The sequence below is a fragment of the Prunus dulcis genome, chromosome 3 (assembly GCF_902201215.1).
Source record: "Prunus dulcis chromosome 3, ALMONDv2, whole genome shotgun sequence".
Lineage (NCBI taxonomy): Eukaryota > Viridiplantae > Streptophyta > Magnoliopsida > Rosales > Rosaceae > Prunus > Prunus dulcis.
Genome location: NC_047652.1, coordinates 9,644,230 through 9,663,718, shown reverse-complemented (window position 1 = coordinate 9,663,718; position 19,489 = coordinate 9,644,230).

The following is a 19,489-nucleotide window of genomic DNA, read 5'->3' as shown; positions in this document are numbered from 1 at the left end:
TACCGCGCCACAGCAGCCACCTCTTGTAACTGGTACCATCATGCCACCTGCGGACTAGCAGCCAGGACTGCCGTACTGGCCCTTGCCACTATCGTATCGCATCTAGGCCCCACGGCTGGTTCTACCTCTCAAGGCCCCACGGTATGCACAACCGTGCACCCTCACGGATCCACCGTCGTGTCCTTGCCACCACACCACCTAGTGGTCGGGTCTAGCCACCACCATGGCACCGCTGCACACGGAGAAACCACCCACCAAGATGGGCTCACTACCACCAACGACTTTGGCCCAATCTTGGAGCAACCTTAGTCATTCCCTCCATTGTCTCCACGCTCGACGAACTGTCCCGTGTACCTCTCCAATGAAACCCTAGCCCGTGTGCAATTAGGCTATACACACTTTCTCCTCCCGGTCCACGAAGTCAAGTAGACCTTAATATGAGAGTTTACCAACTAACTCAGCGAATGGACGACCAAAAAAATTTAATGAGGCACCTCCTCAACCAAATAAACTTGGCACCTTGGCCTTGGATAACAGGCTGAAGAGAGAAGGATGGACGAACGAGCCAATAGGCAGTTCGATGGGTACTAGGCAGGTTGAGCAGGAGTGTTAGATAAAAAGTGTAATAAAGAAATTAAAAATTCACCCAACATAATCTCACTCTTATTTATAAATAAAAGTTTTTATTTTTAATTGAGTACGACCCACTCAAGATAAAAATATCTCTTAATTATAATCTCTTTGAAAATAGAAAACCCTTTGATTCCAATATGAAGAATGAAATAAATAGTGGAATTTGATTTGATGTCACGGCTGCATCTAGGGAACCCTAGACTACCTACATACCCCATTTTGGGGATCAAGCGTTTTGTAGTTCTCAGATAATTTGATTGGACTTTCAAGGAATGAATGACCCCTTGAAAGAATTTGTGGTATGCGAAATATTTTGTGGACTTTGGATGAATGTGGTTGGACCAAGGATTCAATTTGATTTTGTGGTTGGAAAAGTGTTTGGGGCGAATTTGGTTAAGGCACACTAGGGATTCTGTTTGGACTTGTGGTTGTATTTGGATTGAATTTCCAAATTGCCTACGTATCCTTGGCGGAATCAAACCGGACGTAGTTCCTTGAAAATTTGATCGGACTATCAAAGAATGAATGACCCCTTGAAAGAATTTGTATATTTGAGAGATTTGAATTTGTTCTCCTTAAAATTTGCTAGGTAGATGACCCATGATAAAATTTGGAATGGTTTTGTACCATTTTTTTATTGTTAATGTCCAAAGAAAATTAAAAGGGGATTTTAATGAACGCATTAATTTACTCACATATGGTTTTAAGGATTAATCCATTAACCACATAATTTATTTGGACCACCCATAAAATATTTTGGGCTTTTGAGAGTTAATGGGTAATTTGTTTTGTCAACCAATCAATTTGTTTTCAGGTCTTAATATTTCTATTAGTTGGCCCATAAACAAAAAGCCCACGTCAGAGAGGCTTTGAGAGCCAGCTGCATTTGAAACCGATATCTATTTGGAGTAGTAGAGATTAATCCAAACTAAGTCACTCCCATCTTTATCTGGAGTAGTTCAAATCAACTCAAACTGGACCAAATTATATATATCTCTTCAACTACTCATCTGTCACAATCAATATAGAGCCTTGGGTCTGAGATGCAAAAAACCAAGGCAAGATCTTTCCTTTGCTCATGTCTGTCAAAGCAGACCATATAGTCCACTAAACATGAATTGAAAGTCATCCTAGGCGTCATTCACTTTGCTTTGGCAGGTTTCTTTTATTTTTTTGTCTTATTCCCCTCTCTTTGCTTTTCGTTTCTTTTCTTCTTATTTGCTTTTCATCACTTTTCTCTTTCATCTTCTGGGACTTCTTCAACTTTTAGGCTTCTTTGTCTTTGGCTTATGTTGCTTTTGGATTCTTCAACAGTCGCAACACAAGAGGCTTCTTGGTGAGCCATTTTTCCTTTTGCCTTTAGCTTGTTGATGCTTTGTGCATCCTTTTATTTCCAATTTGATTGGAATTTCTAAGGCTTTGCATATTTTCTTTTGCAGACTCACATCATTTGACAGGGCCATCATACTGCCCATTGAGGTGCTGGTTTTGCTTTGTCTCAGTTGCTTCATGTTTTGCCAGCAACAAAGTGATAACCTTTTGCAGTTTGCTGCAGAGGAGTGCTGGCTTAGTAATTTTCGTGGGCTATCTGACTTGGGCTTTTTCTTTGTTGGCAAATTTTGAAGCACAGAACGTGGGTGTGAATCATTAGCTTTTGTAAGCTTTCTGGCAATCAGTAATTTCTGCATCTCTTTTAACATCTTCACTTATATTTTCTTTTGTTTATGCCAATGGGTGAGACTAAAACAGAGTTATTGATTTTCTCCATTTGCAGCACGTTTTGCCACCTGTTCTTTTTCCAATTTGCTGATTTGGAATTTTGCTCTGCTGAAGGTGGGTTGGGCATGTAGCAAAGCATTTGGGATTTTGATGTTTTCTGTTTTTGGTACTCAAAAACACTCGCAAGGTCTTCTCTGAGTACCACAATGTGCCTATGGATACTCACAAGGTGTTCACAGCACTTAGTATAGTGGGGTTCTTGCAGAAGCCCATCTGTAATTCACAACAAAGAGGTCCTTGTGAGAGCTCTCTTTGTGTAAGTAGCACATTATTGCCAATTTGGGAGGATTTGTTCACATTTTTCCACTGCTGAGGTCTCTATTGATATGATACATTTCTTGGTATCAAACATGGAGGAAGTTCAGGCTTCTGTACAATGGCATCACATACATATTTTTTAGCCTGCAAGTCAGTTGTACATAAAAAGATACTCAAATGAATTTGTTTATACCTTCTTAATGGTATTATGACAGAGCTTCGTATCTCTTTTGCTTGCTTCTCTTCTTTGGATTTCTGCAACAGTTCGGTGCTTTTTCTCTTCTTGTGGATTTCTGCAGCAATTTGGTACCTTTTTTTCTTTTTCACTTTGCAGCCTTTGGTTCCTTTTTATAGACCAAGAGGAACTGACATAGTGGAGCCAGTTGTTGCCTCACGTATGTGGGTGGGAGTAACTTCCCATTTCCAGCCACTACTCAACTCAACGTACATGTTCTGTTAATGCTTAATATTTTCTTGTAAAAATATTAATATTAATTCATTTGGGCCTAAGCCAATTTAGCAACAAGTCCACAAAACCATTTTAGCTATGGGCCCAACTTCTTTAAACTTGGGCCAAAATTTAATTTGCTATGAACGAATTTTTTATCTCAACAGATGCCCCCTCAAGCATCGTCCGTGTAACTTCCTTTATGCGTACGAGGCTTGATAAAAATTTATAACCTTGGACTAACACATATTGCAAAATTTTCAGGCATGGATGCAAATGGTCAATTATACGTCCAACGAGTGCTCGATAAGAAAGGGCTTCCAATTGGTCAAGAATATGATAGGTCTATGCCTTTGAACTCAGTTCAAATTGATGTACCTCCTGAGGATAGAGTCACTTGGTTTACCACTGAGAATGTGAACTCTGGATATTGCGAGTTTATTCCTGATGATGGAATTCTTAAAGTTTGTCGAGTTCACGGTTCAAAGTTTGAAGCCTGCACTTTGATGGAGGTCAACAATAATACCGATGGTGACACTGAAGTTGGCCATAAAAATGATTTTCCTCCTATTTTATGTAAAATGCTCAAGAGCAAAACAGATTGGGGGCGTGAGCTAAGTATTCGCGGTTTAGCAGAGTTTCGTCCTGGCATCCTAGAATGGACTGAGGCCATTTTACGAGACTTCAAAGAGGAATTATTTCGTGCTGAAATCTATGGTGCTGTAGCTGTTTCCCGCTATCCTTATATGTATTCGCTAAGTGTCTGGAAAGCCTTTCTAGAGTTGTGGGGGCCTTTGACCAACACTTTGCACCAAGGGAATGGTGAAATGGGAATATCGTTGTATGACCTGAAGATTATTGGGGGTTTACCCATTTTAGGGGTTCCTTATGAGGAATTTATACCTCCAAATCGAGATTTGCATTGTGAAGCAATGTTTCCGCCAACCATTCGGGAACTTCTTTTAATTTATTCTCAGCTCTGCTCACTTTATGATCAAAAATGTGTATTCTGGGACCAGTGGGTTGCACATTTTTTCAGAGGGAAAATAATTTATGGAACTTTTGGTGAAGGAAACATCTTAAAACCAAGAGAAAATCTGATGGCTCGAAAATTAAATCTGGAGATATCAACTGAAGGAAGATTAACTGCCTTCCTAGCATTCTTTCTTAGCAGATTTGCTCTGCCGTCAAGAGGTTCTCGAATAAGGCCAGAAACTTTTTACATGGCTAGTTTGATGGCTCGAGGAATAAAAGTGTCAATTGCACCAACTGTGTTGGGCTATATATATCATGGCCTTGGGGAAACAGTCACTTGTCCGAGAGGTCCTGGTACTTCTTTAGCTTGTTTTCCAGTTCATTACGTCATTGGGTGGATGGGTGAGTATTTCCCCTGTTTGTATAGATGCCATAATGATATTGAATTTCCAGCTAGTTATCCTCATTTAACTAGGTATGCTGGTATTGCTGCTAACGATATGGACATTTCAAAGGCCAGAGTTATTTTTAGAAGTGACATCTCCATGCGATATCGTCCCAGCGCTTTTGATGAGCATGATGGCCTTACCTTTATGGATGATGAAAAGCTGTTAGATGACCGGTTTGAGATGTTAGTTTGTACGCGTTCATCCAAACTTCCTATAAGGGTTGATAACAAACTTTGGCTGGAGCCCTATCACCCAAATAGATTTGCTCGCCAATTTGGCTTTGATCAGGGTGTTCCTTCTGATAAACTTGGCTTTGGTATCTCCAAGAGAAGTCATTGTAATGTTGAGGATTTGTTCAGAGCTCAGACTTCACTTCTAAGAAGAAACACTTCAGCGCTTTTCTTCATTCCGCGTTCTACTCGTATGGGGCAGTGTACTTATTGGTACTGCCAGTGGTGGATGGGTTATACCGCATCCTACTTGGGTTTGTCTGTGTCAACTGTTTATGTAAACCTGTCCAAGCGTCCTCTCAAGGAAAAACCGATTTATGTAATATCCAATTTGAAAGAAGTTTCCACTGGCTTACAAAAGGAAGTCTTAATTTTCGAGGTGGAGGTGAGAAACTCATCCATCAGTGTGAAGCGACAAAAGGAAACTTCCCGTCCTGGGAAGAGGCGGAAGGAAAGGGTAGGTAGAAAAAATGAAGACACCTTCTCTTCATCTGGAAGCAATCAAGATGTAAACTTTAAGCGGATTCGTTATCCAAAATCTGATGGTTCTTTGAGCACAGGTCCTGAGAGAGCCAAAGTTACAAAGGATGTGGTTCTTGACAACTCCAACTTTGAAGCAAATTCAGGCTTACTGAATCCTCTGGATGACAATACTGTGGCTCAAGAATTGGCTAGGTCTTCACCTTGTGGTGTTAATGGCATATCTCCATTAGCTAATGACATGTCATCATTGGAAGGCTGCAAATATATCAATCTTTGATATTTTTGGCTCAAAGGCGAAGAATTTCAAGCACGTATATATCATTGGTGAAGTGCAAGTTATTTTTCATAAACTTCATTCTTCTAAGTCATCTGAAGAGATGCTTGCTCATAATGAAGGAATGAAGTCAGTGTTCAATGTCTTGCGGTCAATGTTGGACATTCTTGATTTTGGCAAAACTGAGCTTGAATGGTTTGTTAACACAATTGACCAAATTTTCTGCTGTGCCTTGCAAATTTCTGAGAACACCAGAATTGTTGAACATGGTACTCGGGTTCGCAATCTCATTCATTGTCATGATGATTGTCTGAACTCCAAAAAGGTAGTTGACTCAGACTTATCAAATTTTACTCGAGAGCTTGAAGACTTAGATGCTCAGGAGTTTGTTGTTAAAGAGGCAGAGGAACAAGCTCGTATGCTTTGAGAACAACATGATCCACGAAAGCTTTCTCTTAATTGTCAGGTCAAAGATGCCAAAACTTCCCTAGAGAAACTAAACAAATTGGATGAAGAGCTTCGCCAGTCACGTATCGGTGAAAAATAGCTTCTCGAAATTGAGCATATCGAAGCCTCTTGCAAGTCACAGGAAGCGGAAATCCAAAAACTGATTACTTCATTGGTTCCCTTTTGTAATAAGTCCTAATAGGACATCATCTCTTTGTAATTGACATCTTTTGGACTTTGCTGTTTTCTCCATCATTTTCTTCATGAATAATAAAGCTGACGGAACATTTATTTAATTTTGACAAGCTGCTCATAATATTTTATTTTGGCAACTTACTTTCACCTCATGCCAATACAATTGGAGGAATGTTTTGGTGATTTATGGCTGCATCTATCTATGAAACTAGATTGCCTACGTACCCTGTGAAAGGATCAAGCCAAACGTGGTTCACTCCAGGATTTTAAGGGAGGAAGTGTGTTTTTTGGCTACATCTAGCTGTGAAACTAGATTGCCTATGTACCCCGTGAAGGGATCAAGCCAAACATAGTTCACTCCCGGATTTTAAGGGAGGAAGTGTGTTTTATGGCTGTATCTAGCTGTGAAACTAGATTGCCTACGTACCCCGTGAAGAGATCAAGCCAAACGTAGTTCACTCCCGGATTTTAAGGGATTAAGTGTGTTTTATGGCTGCATCTAGCTGTGAAACTAGATTGCCTACATATCCCGTGAAGGGATCAAGCCAAACGTAGTTCACTCTTAGATTTTAAGCGAGGAAGTGTGTTTTATGGCTGCATCTAGCTGTGAAACTAGATTGCCTACGTACCCCGTGAAGGAATCAAGCCAAACATAGTTCACTCTTGGATTTTAAGGGAGGATTTATTTTTGGTTATGTGATCCTTGTAGCTGCATCTAGTGTTAAAACTAGACTGCCTACGTACCCCTTTCGAGGGATCAAGCCGCACATAGTTCAATTTGAATTTTTTTTTTTTTGGGCCCTAACTTCTGCTTGAACTGCCCTTTCGGGTTTTCAGTCCAACGGGCTATTGTCTAAGCATAGAACCTCTTTACAAACTTCCCATTTACACATGGGTAAATGCATGTTCCTTCAAGATTTGACAGTTCATAAGCACTTTTAGCAAAAACCCTAGTGACGACATAGGGTCCCTCCTATTTTGATACAAATTTTCCATTCATCTTTCGAGTAATGACAATGGGTCTTCGTATGGTAAGAAATAAATCTCCCACGGAAAATGACCTGAATTTGACCTTTCTATTGAAAGTACCTGCCATTTGAGCTTGGTAAACTTCGAGTTTTTGTTGCACAGAGAGGCGTTTCTCATCCAATGCCTCTAGCTCAGGTAGCCTGACCTTCACATTTTCATATGGGTTGACTAGATGTGTAGCTACCCTCAAAGAAGGTAATTGGATTTCCAATGGTAATATTGCTTCTGACCCATAGACCAAACTATATGGAGTGCATCCAGTTGTTGTGCGAACAGTCGTCCTATAAGCCCATAATGCCTCCGGGAGACGTTCATGCCAATCTTTCTTGGTTCCTGAAACCATTTTTTTGAGAATATTGCAAAGCACCTTGTTAAATGCCTCAACTTGGCCATTGGACTGTGGATTATAACTTGCAGAAAATGAATGTCGAATTTTGTACTTGTCACAGAGCTTGACCATAGTCTTGAATTTGAAGTACAAGGCATTATCTGAAATGATTTTGGACGGTACGCCATAACGATGAATTATGTGTGTCCTTATGAAATTTGCAACATCTTCTGCTTTCACTACTTTTAGAGGCACTGGTTCTGCCCATTTTGAAAAGTAGTCTGTTGCAGCTAAGATATACTGGTGTTGACGAGAAGATTTAGGCTTTATGGTGCCTATGACATCCAATCCCCAAGTATAGAATGGCCAAGATAATATGGTTGGATGAAGAGGCAAAGGTGGTTGGTGTATGAAATCTCCATGTAGTTGACATGCCTTGCAATTATTTGAAAACTTCATCGCATCTTGAACCATGGTTGGCCAGTAATATCCTAACCTTTTTAACTGGGCTGCAAGCTTGGGTCCAGATTGATGGGCACCACAGACACCTCCATGAGTTTCCAAAAGGGCAGTAGTTGCTTCTTGTTTTGATAAACACCGAAGGAGTATTCCATCAAAGGATCTCTTGTATAAAGTGTCATTTAGATATATGAAACGGTTGGCCCTATGCCTGACATCAACTCTTTTCCTTGGGTCAGTTGGTAATTTTCCATGTTGAAGAAAATCTATCATGGACTGGTGCCAATCTAGGCCCTTTTCAATTTCGCAAACTATGACAACATTGACCTCATGCTTTTCCCTCAATCGATCAAAAGTTGAAGGAAGTAGATGACGTTCTCCAACAGTGACTTGTATGTCTCTTTCTTTAGGGAGAGATAAAGATGCTACCAGATTTGCTAATGCATCAGCTTTGTCATTTTCTGACCTTAGGATGTGGGCAATTTGAATGTCTTGAAATTGGGTCATTAAATATTTAGCTCTGTCATTGTACGAAACCAAATTTTCATTTTTGACTGCATACTGGCCATTCAATTGTTTGACAATTAGTTGTGTATCTCCAAATGCATGCAGACAATTGATGTTAGTGCCTCATATTTTGCTATATTATTTGAGCAGAGTGTCATTAGAGAAAAAGAGTAGGGGATCAAGCCCCATGATGGTGTGATGAACACCACAACTACCCCTGCTCCATCAAAATAAAGTTGCCATGGTGAGATTTCTGTAGAAAATACCTCTTCATCTGGTAAATCATTTGGCAACTCCATATTGTCTGGCATGGGGTGTGCAGTAAGGAAATCAGCTAGTGTCTGTCCCTTGATCGCCTTTTGGGATACATATTTAATTTTGAACTCTGATAACAAAAGAGACCATTTCACTAAACGCCCAGAAGGCATTGGCTTTGCCATGAGATATCTTAGAGGATCTGCTTTGGAGATTAAAGTAATGCCATGCGATAGTATGTAATGTCGTAATTTCTGCACAGCAAAAATCAAAGCCAAACAAACCTTTTCAATGGGGGTGTAGTTCTGTTCTGCTCCCATTAATGTTCGACTTAAATAGTAAAGTGCATTCTCCTTTCCATCTTCGTTCTCTTGAGCGAACATTGCCCCCAGTGAGCGTTCAAGTGCGGCGATGTATAATGTTAATGGTTTTCCCTTAATTGGTGCCATTAATACTAGGGGTTTTAGAAGATATGCTTTGATGTTGTCCAAAGCATTCTGGAATGCTTGATCCCATATGAATGGTGTGTCCTTTTTCATCAGCCTTGTGAATGGCTGGCACCTCCCAGACAAATTCGAAATGAACCTCCGTATGTAAGCTAGTCTTCCTTGCAAACCTCTTAATTGTCGCAAGGTTCGAGGAGGAGGCATTTCTAGGATTGCCTTGATTTTGGAAGGGTCAATTTCGATCCCACGGTGTCTCACTACAAAACCCAAGAATTTCCCTGACGTCACCCCAAATGCGACGTCACCCCAAATGCGCATTTCAAAGGGTTCATTTTTAATTGATGTTTTCGGAGCCTATCAAACACCCGTTTCAGGTCATTTAAATGATACTCTCTCTTTTTGGTTTTTACAACCAGATCATCTACATAACATTCGATGGTGTTATGTAGCATGTCGCTAAAGATGATTGTCATGGCTCTTTGGTATGTCGCACCAGCATTTTTCAAACCGAACGGCATCACAGTATAATAGTAAACCCCTTTTGGGGTTCGAAACGCAGTAAGCTCTTCATCTTCAGGTGCCATTTTGATTTGGTTATATCTTGAAAACCCATCCATGAAGGATAAAGCCTCAAATCCAGTTGTTGCATCCACCAATAATACGGTGATCAGGAGAGGGAATTCATCTTTGGGACAGGCATTATTAAGATCTCTGAAATCTATGCAAATACGTATTTGACCATTCTTCTTTTTTACAGGGACAATGCTTGCGAGGATGCTGGACTTCTCGAATGAACCCAACATTTATTAACTTGTCAATTTCAGCATTTATTTGTACCTGTAGCTCTGGTCGAAAATGTCGTGGAGCTTGCTTCACACAATGACATTGACTTGATACTGCCAGTCTGTGTACTACTACATTAGGATCCAGGCCAGGCATGTCTTGATAGCCCCATGCAAACACATCTCCGTACTCTTGAAAAAGGCACTTATAATTTTCCAATTCATTTGGAGTTAGTAATGCACTTACAAAAATGGTTTTATGCTCTTCATCTGTACCAAGATTAATTTCTTGTAGTTCATCCACAGTAGCTTGACCTCCATCTTCAATTTGGGATGGTGCTGGCTGAACATTATCAATAAACTCCACAGGCTCATTATCAGGAGTTCGGATTTCATGCATTTCGTTTTCTGTTGGGTTATCATCTGCAATTGAGGCATAGTTAACTTGAGCAGCCTCAAAATCTCTGGATTGCTCTGAACTTGTCATCACGCTTTTCTTGACTCTCAATTTCTTACTCCTTTGAAGTTTTTGTGAGGTAGCAACTCCTCCAAGTCTTTCGAAAACTGAGATGCGAGTTGGATAATTATTTGCTTTGTTCCCAAGCCGTTCAAAAACTGAGATACAAGGTGGTTTATTGCTTGGCTCAGTTTCAGCAAACAAAGATTTTTCAAAGTCAGTCAAAACTACTGACTCGTCTCTTCCTGTTTCTGGACCTTTTACCTTGAGCATGCCATTTTCTTGTTTTACTGAGACGTTAATGCAGTTCTTTCTGGCTTTGTCCTTTTTTGATTTTATCTTCAATGGAGTTGAAGATGATGCTCTCATAGACTTGTTTCCTTCAAAGAAAACAACATGGTTACGTCGGCTATTGTTCTTCTTCGAAATAGTTGGATTTCCATTAAAAACAATGTGGTTATGCCGATTGTTGTTCTTCTTTAAAATAGTTGAGACTACCATACTGGCCCCTGGGATTGAACAGTCAATCCTACGTAGTGGCTGTGTGTATGTTGTCATAAGTGTCTCAATTGTATTTTGAACTGACATCAGTGCTTTTTGACCTATCTTTTTTTGGTCATTTGGTGAATATTTGAAAGCTATCTTTGAAGTCTTTTCTTTATTTGGGAAAACAACAGAAGGTGTTGTGATCTTTATTTTGATTGGTTTTGTTGATCCTGATGCTCCTCCTGTTTTTATGCTCGGCTCGTGCCTGGCCTTTTCTATATTTTGCGGCTGTACAAAGGTAAGGCTTGGTGATTTATAGAACTTTGCATCTGAATAATTAACTTCTTACCAAATGGATCAGCATCTGCAGAGACCCTTTTGACTTCCCCATTTGATAAGAACTTAAAACACTGATGTAATGTAGAAGGAACAATGCCATATGTGTGGAGCCATGAGCACCCCAATAGGACATTGTAAGATGTGTCAGCGTCAATGACATGAAAAAGAGCATCAGAATAGAGTTCCCCTATTTTCATTTGCAACGCTATAGTACCCATGGCTCTTTGTCCGACTTGATTGAAACCCTGAATCGTCAGCATGGATGGAGACAACTGTCGTGCACTCATTCCAATCATATGAAATGTCTTTAAAGGAAGAAGATTTACTGCTGAGCCACAATCAAGCAAAATTCGGTTGATCAATGCATTTCCAACCTCTCCGCTAACATAAAGTGGTCAGTTGTGGAACTCAGATCCAAGCATCATATCATTTTCATCAAATGTGATGCTTGCTAAACAACAAGCACATTATTTTTGTGATGTAATAGCCGCGTTTGTTGGTTCGAAATTGGTTTTGAAATCTCGGGGCTCATTAAAGCCATAGTGAGTGCTTCTCTAATTTCCTTTGATATTTGCATAGCATCATAGATATTAAGAAAAGCTGGGATACGTTTCAAATGAGCTAACACATCAAGCTGTGATTGGCCCCCGGCACAAGTTTGTCTTTCCTGAGATCCAGAGCTACTTGCTTTAACTGGTATTTCTACTGCAAAACTTTTTGAAGGAATTGGAATTTATGTCATTTTTAACTTATCAGGAATGACTAGTACAGTATGCAACGTGGTTTGATCTGCTTCTTCAGAGGTTTCATACGAAGTCATGAAACAAGTAAAGCATTCTTCCTTTCCTTCGTAATTTTTCTTGAGGAGACTAGCAAGTAAAAATTCAGCGAGGGTAACTGATGCCCTTGGTTGCTGTTCATACTCTTCCCCTTGTATGGTCTTCGGTTTCTCTGAAATCTTCTTTTTCAATTTCTTGTTTTTCAGAGATGGCCTATTCATAATTTTGACACCATGGTGAACAGATGACTTTAGCACTGAGGAATGTTGACAATTTTTTTAGCCCTTCTTTTGACAACCATCTGTCATTCACTTTGGGACTTATCGGAAAAATCTGACGAATCTTCCCAAACATCTAGGCTAGGTGCGATCATAAGATCATACAAGGTAGGAACATTAGGATTTCTAGGACGAGGCATAACGGGGTATGCATGAACAACTGTAACCTCATTGTCAACATGGAATCCTACAGGTATAGCTCCTTCTGGCAAGGAAACATGAGGAATAAGGCCACCCTCAATCATGTTAGATGTTGCAGTTTGCAACTTTGAAGATGAATCCACCTCTATCTCATGATTGTTGATTTTTTTTTTTTGAATTATGTTTTTAAGCACATAGCAATCTCTTAATGGATGACTCACGATCTGATGGTACCTACATCATTAGTCTTATCAACTTCTGCAGGCCGCTTTGGTTTGGAAGTTTGATTGTCTTTGCTACGAGGAGCTCATCCAAGATAGTTTCAACATCCTCATCATCAAATGTATACTTGACTTCCTTCCTTTCTTTAAGAGTGAGTCTCCTCGTTTCTTCTTTCCCTTTTCCTTTGTCATTTTTCTTGTCCGTTTTGACGAAAGTAGCTATTGACTCCCCTTTCTTGAATGTATTCTTGCCTTCATTCTTCTTTTCCCCAATTTGGATTTTTGTTGTTGCCTTCTGACGAGCAATTTGTATTTCAACGTTACTCGCCTTTGACACCAATGCATCAAATGATTGAGCCTCCACTGTTGCGACAAACGTTGCAATTTTTGGCTGGAGATTGTTATAACACATCTGCATTTTAGACTGCTCGGTGATCTTTTCAGTACATTGGAGATTAAGACTCCTCTATCTCATAATAAAATCATTTGCACTCTCCCCAGGTTTTTGTGTGGTTTTGGCTAGATCTATGTGCGAGACTTTTTTCTTCAAGCTGACAAATTGTGCAAGAAAAATCTTCTACATGTCGTCCCATGTTAGAATGGACCCCGTCGGTAATTGAGTATACCAAGTGAAAGCAGACCCTTTGAGGGATTGAACAAATTGCCTTATTAGCAAAGCGTCTGATTGTGAAGTTTCTCCACATGCAGAGGAAAAGTGAGCTAAATGTTCATGTGGAGAGCCGCTCATCCCATCAAACTTATCAAAAGTCAGCTTTTGATAACCCTTGGGGAAAGGAAACGCATCATAATGAGCCGGATAAGGCTTCCGGTATCCGAGGATAGGTGGTGATATAGACATTTGGAATTCGCGGATTCCTTCTGCAATTAAAGTCTTTATATCTTGATGAGTTATTTGGCTAGTAGAACTCTCACCTACCTCCTCCTCCTTTCTTTCTTCATCTTTCTTTTCGCTATCTACGATAACTTTGGCGATTAATTGAGCTGTTAGCGCTGCCACTTCTGCTTCACTTTCAGCAAGCTTCCTTTGCATATCAAGAAGTTGTTCGTCTGCACTTGTTGTACCGGTCACCATGACCGGCATATTTTCGAAACTTTCACTTTCTTCATTTATGTGTAACCCTTGGAATTGGGTTATTAATTGTTCTTGACAATCTGACTTGTTCCTCTGGAGAGGTATCGCCTCAGGAGACTGAAGTGATAAAGCCCGAGCCCTTGCACGAGTTACTGGCCCTGTGTATGGTCTCGAAACAATTAAAGACTTGGGACTTGCCCCCGGTGTCAAGTGATCTTGGACCTCAATAGTTTGCTTCTTGGAGCCTTCTTTAGACTTGCTTGGGCCAGACACCTCTACCTGTTTTTTTTTTTTATGATCAGAGTGTGTAAGCCTTATTGATTCCTCTGCAACTTTTAAATGAGACTCAGAATCTTGGTCCTTGGGGGTTTTGGGTGAAACTTCCTTATCTTCCTTGGTAGTGATTACCATTACGGACTCGGTGGTAGTTAAGGTGATTGGAATTGAACCAATCATAATTTGAGTGATAATCGGAGTCATGGCAGTTAGAGACGTGATTGAACCATTGACTTTGCATCGAGTACTCTTTGCAGTCTTGGATGCAGATGTCTCAACAGCTACAACCAGGATAATTTCAATGAGCTCAAATGAGTTAGCTTGTGTAGTTTTCTTCTTGAAAGCTCGTGCAGCCCTTTTCCTTGCATTCCTTATGGAATTTTTGGATGGGGATTTCATCAGTTGAGTCTTAGTGACTTTCACGAAAGCCTTGCTGGTCTTGATCTTTGGGTTAGCCTTCGGAACATCGTTGACAACTGGGGCATGATCCACAGTGAAGGTGACTCGATGACTGACACGTTTTGGAGATCCAGCAGCAAGCTTATGAAAGTATACAGTTACTTGTGGTGCCATGTCGTTTTTTTTGTTAAATAAAGAAAGACATAACAAAAAATTATTAGTTCATTTCATCAACCATTGGAGATGAAAGGGAGAATGGATCCCACCGGGCGTGCCAAAAATTATGTTAGATAAAAAGTGTAATAAAGAAATTAAAAATTCACCCAACACAATCTCACGCTTATTTACAAATAAAAGTTTTTATTTTTAATTGAGTATGACCCACTCAAGATAAAAATATCTCTTAATTATAATCTCTTTGAAAAGAGAAAACCCTTTGATTCCAATTTGAAGAATGAAATAAACAATGGAATTTGATTTGATGTCACGGTTGCTTCCAGGGTACCCTAGACTGCCTACATACCCCATTTTGGGGATCAAGCCTTTTGTAGTTCTCAGCTTGCCGACGTGTCACAGGCATATGCGAGCCACGCTCAAAGCAGACGAAGTCTCCTCTCTAGATTAAGTTCAAGGACCAACGTGTGCGAAAGGTTGGGCCCACGCTAGGCCCGCTTGGAGGTGTTCACGAAAGGCTAGGCCCCCATGAAAGTGAACCTAACAACCCTCACAATGAGGACTGTGAGGAAATGAGCTCGCAGGAAAATATTCAAGAAAAGCTTGGTGCTCAGGAAGGTCAACCCGACAACCCTCACAATGAGGATCGTGAAGATAAGCGGTCCGCTTCCCTCTCCTGAAGAACCAAATCTCGTCGTCAAGCTACAGGAAATCCCTCTCAAGCACAGTCCACCAACACACCACCTAGACAGCACAGCCGAGAAGGTCGACCCTTGCGAACTAACGAGGAAGTCAATCAGCGTCGCCCAAATCGTGAAGGTCACCAACATGACCGACTAGCCATGTGTGCGAAAGACGTTGAGAAGCTTGTAAGTAACCAACTTCAAGACTTCAGGATTGGGGAAAATTTCGAAGATGCACTGCGCAAGAAGCCCGATGAATCCCTTCGAGATTACATCAAGAAATTCAAAGTAGAAAAGGCCAACATTCAAGAAAAGTCTTCCAGCTGAACACGACTTATACCGCGAGCTGACTATCACTCCCAGTCAGACTCTGGCAGAGTCCTTAATTTGATGTGATTAATTGCAAGTGGACAATATCGCTCAAATTAATATAGTAGTAAGTAGAGTATCGTTCCAACAGGGATCAAGTTAATCTATTAAATATTAGAATGATTTAATTCTAATTATATTTGAATTAAACAATAAGAGAATTATGATGATTAAAATCTAATTAGGTAAAATAAATTGAGATTAAGGAACTAATGTGAAAGATGAAACAAAGATGATAAAGCACTAGGGCACCGATTTCACCTAGCTAATCCCACCTAAATCCTTCTAGATTTTTAATCCTAATTACCTAACATGTTGATAATCGTTTTCCCTTACCTCACCAATACTCTCTTCCGAGTTATATTAGTTGTATTCCTTACCATCAACCCACTCTATTCCTAGTTATGGATTTAGATAGCTAAGAACCCATTAAGATTTGTGGAAAACAATAAAGATTACACAAGCCATAACCTAGTCTTCCGAGTTGGCTATGTAATTTATGGTACTTGTTACTAGAAGCTTTTTATTAGGAATCTCGTTCCGGTCTCAACCTAATTCTTCTAATCATGCAATTAGTGGCCAATTAATTGAAAGTATTATGAACGGTAACAAACACTCAACATGTATAGATAAATAAAATTAACATTATCAAAGAATTTGAGTATTCATAGCTAGGCTACATCGTAGCCCTAGTAAAAGAAATTAGTTCATGAAAGACTTATTGAGAATCATGATGGTTGAGGAAGACATGGTAGGCACCGAATTCTCCAAGTAGAATGCCAAGGTTGTGCAAGCTCTCTTCGTGTTCTCCTTTGGATGTTTCGGCTATGAGTATGAATATGTAGGAATTTGATAATAGATGGATGGAGGATGATGGATAATGGAGGATCCTTTGAACAATAATCCTACAAATCCTACCTATCTAAGGTATAATTACAATTGTTATAAAAGTGGGATTCCTTCTAAAATAGGGTTTTCTTTATTTCTCCTTTTTTTGACTTGATAAGACTTGAAACATCTTGAACTAGGAAATTTGTTAACATTCCTTGTGACAAAAGGAATTATTTGGCTTCTTGACTTGATGAATCTCCAATCTTCATCTTCTTACCCTTTTTAGCACACTTTCTCCTATTTTCATAATTCCTTCACAAATCTCACAAAATCAATGAAAACAACCAATTTAATCCAAGGAAATTAACAAATACATAAGTAAAGGAGGCATAAAATATATAAAAAATAAAGGCTTATCAGCGACCGTGGAACGCTACGCGCTCGAATCGCCATGAAGAAATCTACCAAGTAGGAAGATCAGCCAACCAAGCGAGTAGGCCAAAGAAATGATAGGCTTAGTAGCAGGAACAAAGATAAATGCAGGTCGCGCCCACAGGGAGACGCTATGGCAAATGAGAACTACACCAATTTCTCTATCCCCAAGTGAAGGTCACTTGAAAGGAGATCTGGACAAGAGGGATACCAGAAAATACTGTGCCTTTCATGGGACTCACGGGCACAATATGAATAACTACTTTGCTTGGAAAGCGCACCTCGAAGAACTTGTGAGAGAAGGTCACTGCACCGCGATACCGCCAAAGAGCTACCCTATAAGGTCATAAGGATTAACACAATCCTAGCCGACTCCGAGGAGTCCTGGCTGACTAGCAAAGAAAAGAAGAAGAAGGTAAAACAGGCTACTATGATCTCCCAAGTCTCAACTAGCATCCCACTGGCAGAAGATGATCCTGTGATCGGCTTCCAAAACAAAGATCTAATCGGCCTCGATCTGCCACACGACGACGCCCTTGTCATCAGCATTCAAATCGCTCAGGCCATGGTTGACTGAATCCATGCAGACGAGGACAGTGCAGCCATTATCCTACAATTGGCAGTCATTCAACACATGAGCTTAAAGACAAAGATCAATAAATCAACCAGGTCTCTAACTTGCTTTAATGGTGCAACAATGGTTACCGTGGGCATGATAGATCTCGATGTCTGATCCCCACCTGTAATCAGCTCGCAAACATTCATGGTCATTGATGAAGTCTCACCCTACAATGGCACTTTGTGCAGACCATGGATTGGCAAGATCAACGCCATCACCTCCGCTACACTTCAAAAAATCCGCTACCCAATCCCTGGGGGCGGTGTCGGCCAGATCAACAACGATCATGCAATGGTGAGGAAATCCTCAACTCAATGGCTGAAGATAAGCAAGCAATCATAGTTCCTCCCTGTGAATCAAGCAGATCTGAAGGGAGTAGAACAAGCAAAGGAGAAAGTAGATCCCGTTCCTGACGGCCGAGCAGACCAGAAAGGAAAAGGGATAGCTACTCCTCAATAGCAATCAAAGAATCATGAGGTCTCTCCTGAAGAAGGATAAAAGCTTGAAGAGGACGTCCTGACAAGCCAGAGAGAAAAGCTCTGATCGGCTCGCGCCTAAGCCAGGAGGAGAAGGCAGAGCTTGTAGTCATCCTTTAGTACAACAAAGACGTATTTGCGTGGTCGCCATTCAACATGCCAGGTATTGATCCCCATATCATCCGTCATCACCTACATGTCAACCCAACTATCAAGCCAGTAGCGTAGAAGAGATGCAACTGCGCTCCCGAGTAAGTCGTCATCATCCAAGCCGATATCGACAAGCTCTTACATTGAATGGCTGGCAAACGTTGTTCTAGTAGTAAAGAAAGATAACGGCATTTGGAGAGTTTGCGTCGACTATACTAACCTCAACAAGGCATGCCCTAAAGACAACTTTCCACTGCCAAGAATTGATCAGCTCGTCGATTCAACTTTCGGCAATCAACTGGTAAGTTTCATGAACGCCTACTCTAGCTACAATCAAATCATGATGCACGAAGATGATAAGGCAAAGACCTTCTTCATTATCAAAAGAGGTACATACTGCTACAAATTCAGCCTACTCCGAAAATACAACATGAAGTTGAATCCGAGCAAATGCATATTTGGAGTGTTATCTAGCCGATTCCTGGTATTTTTGGTCACCCAAAGAGGAATTGAGGCACATCCGAATAAAATTAAGGCTATACTCAACATGAAGTCACCTGCTATAACAAAGGAGATACAAAGTCTAAAGGGTAGAGTAGCAGCTCTCGACTGATTCCTCTCGAGATCTGTTGACAAGTGCAGGCCATTCTTCAAAGCTTTGAAGAAAGGGCAAAAAGATAAGTGGGACGAAGAGTACGAAGTAGCCTTACAGAGCTTGAAAACCTACATCACTTCACGTCCCCTACTTTCAAAATCGATACTAGGCGAAGACTTATACATCTACCTGGTGGTGTCCGAGTTAGCTGTCAGCTCAGCTCTCATCCGAAAAGAGCTGGGGGCACAACATCCGGTATTCTACTTCTTAGCAACTCATGAAATGGGCTATCGAACTCAGTCAATACAACCTCTTCTACTAGCCGAAGACTGCTATAAAAGCTCAGGCTTTAGCATATTTTTTACTCCGACAGTCGAAGAACAGAAGCTTGTCACGAAAAGAAAGGAAAAAGCAGACGATACCTCCCTCACCAATTCAAACCTGCCTAACGACATGTGGTAGTTGCATGTAGACGGAGCATCAAATCACAAGGGAGCGGGGGAATGCGTTTTCATAATCACCCCAAATGGAACTTTGTTGGAACAAGCCATCACACTAGGCTTTCCTGCTTCAAACAATGAGGCAGAATATGAGGCATTGCTCACCGGACTGCGCCTACCAAAAGAACTGTCGATTAAAAGATTGGTCATCTACTCAGACTCCCAACGGATTATGAATCAAGACTCAGGCGAGTATATGGCAAAACATCCAAGA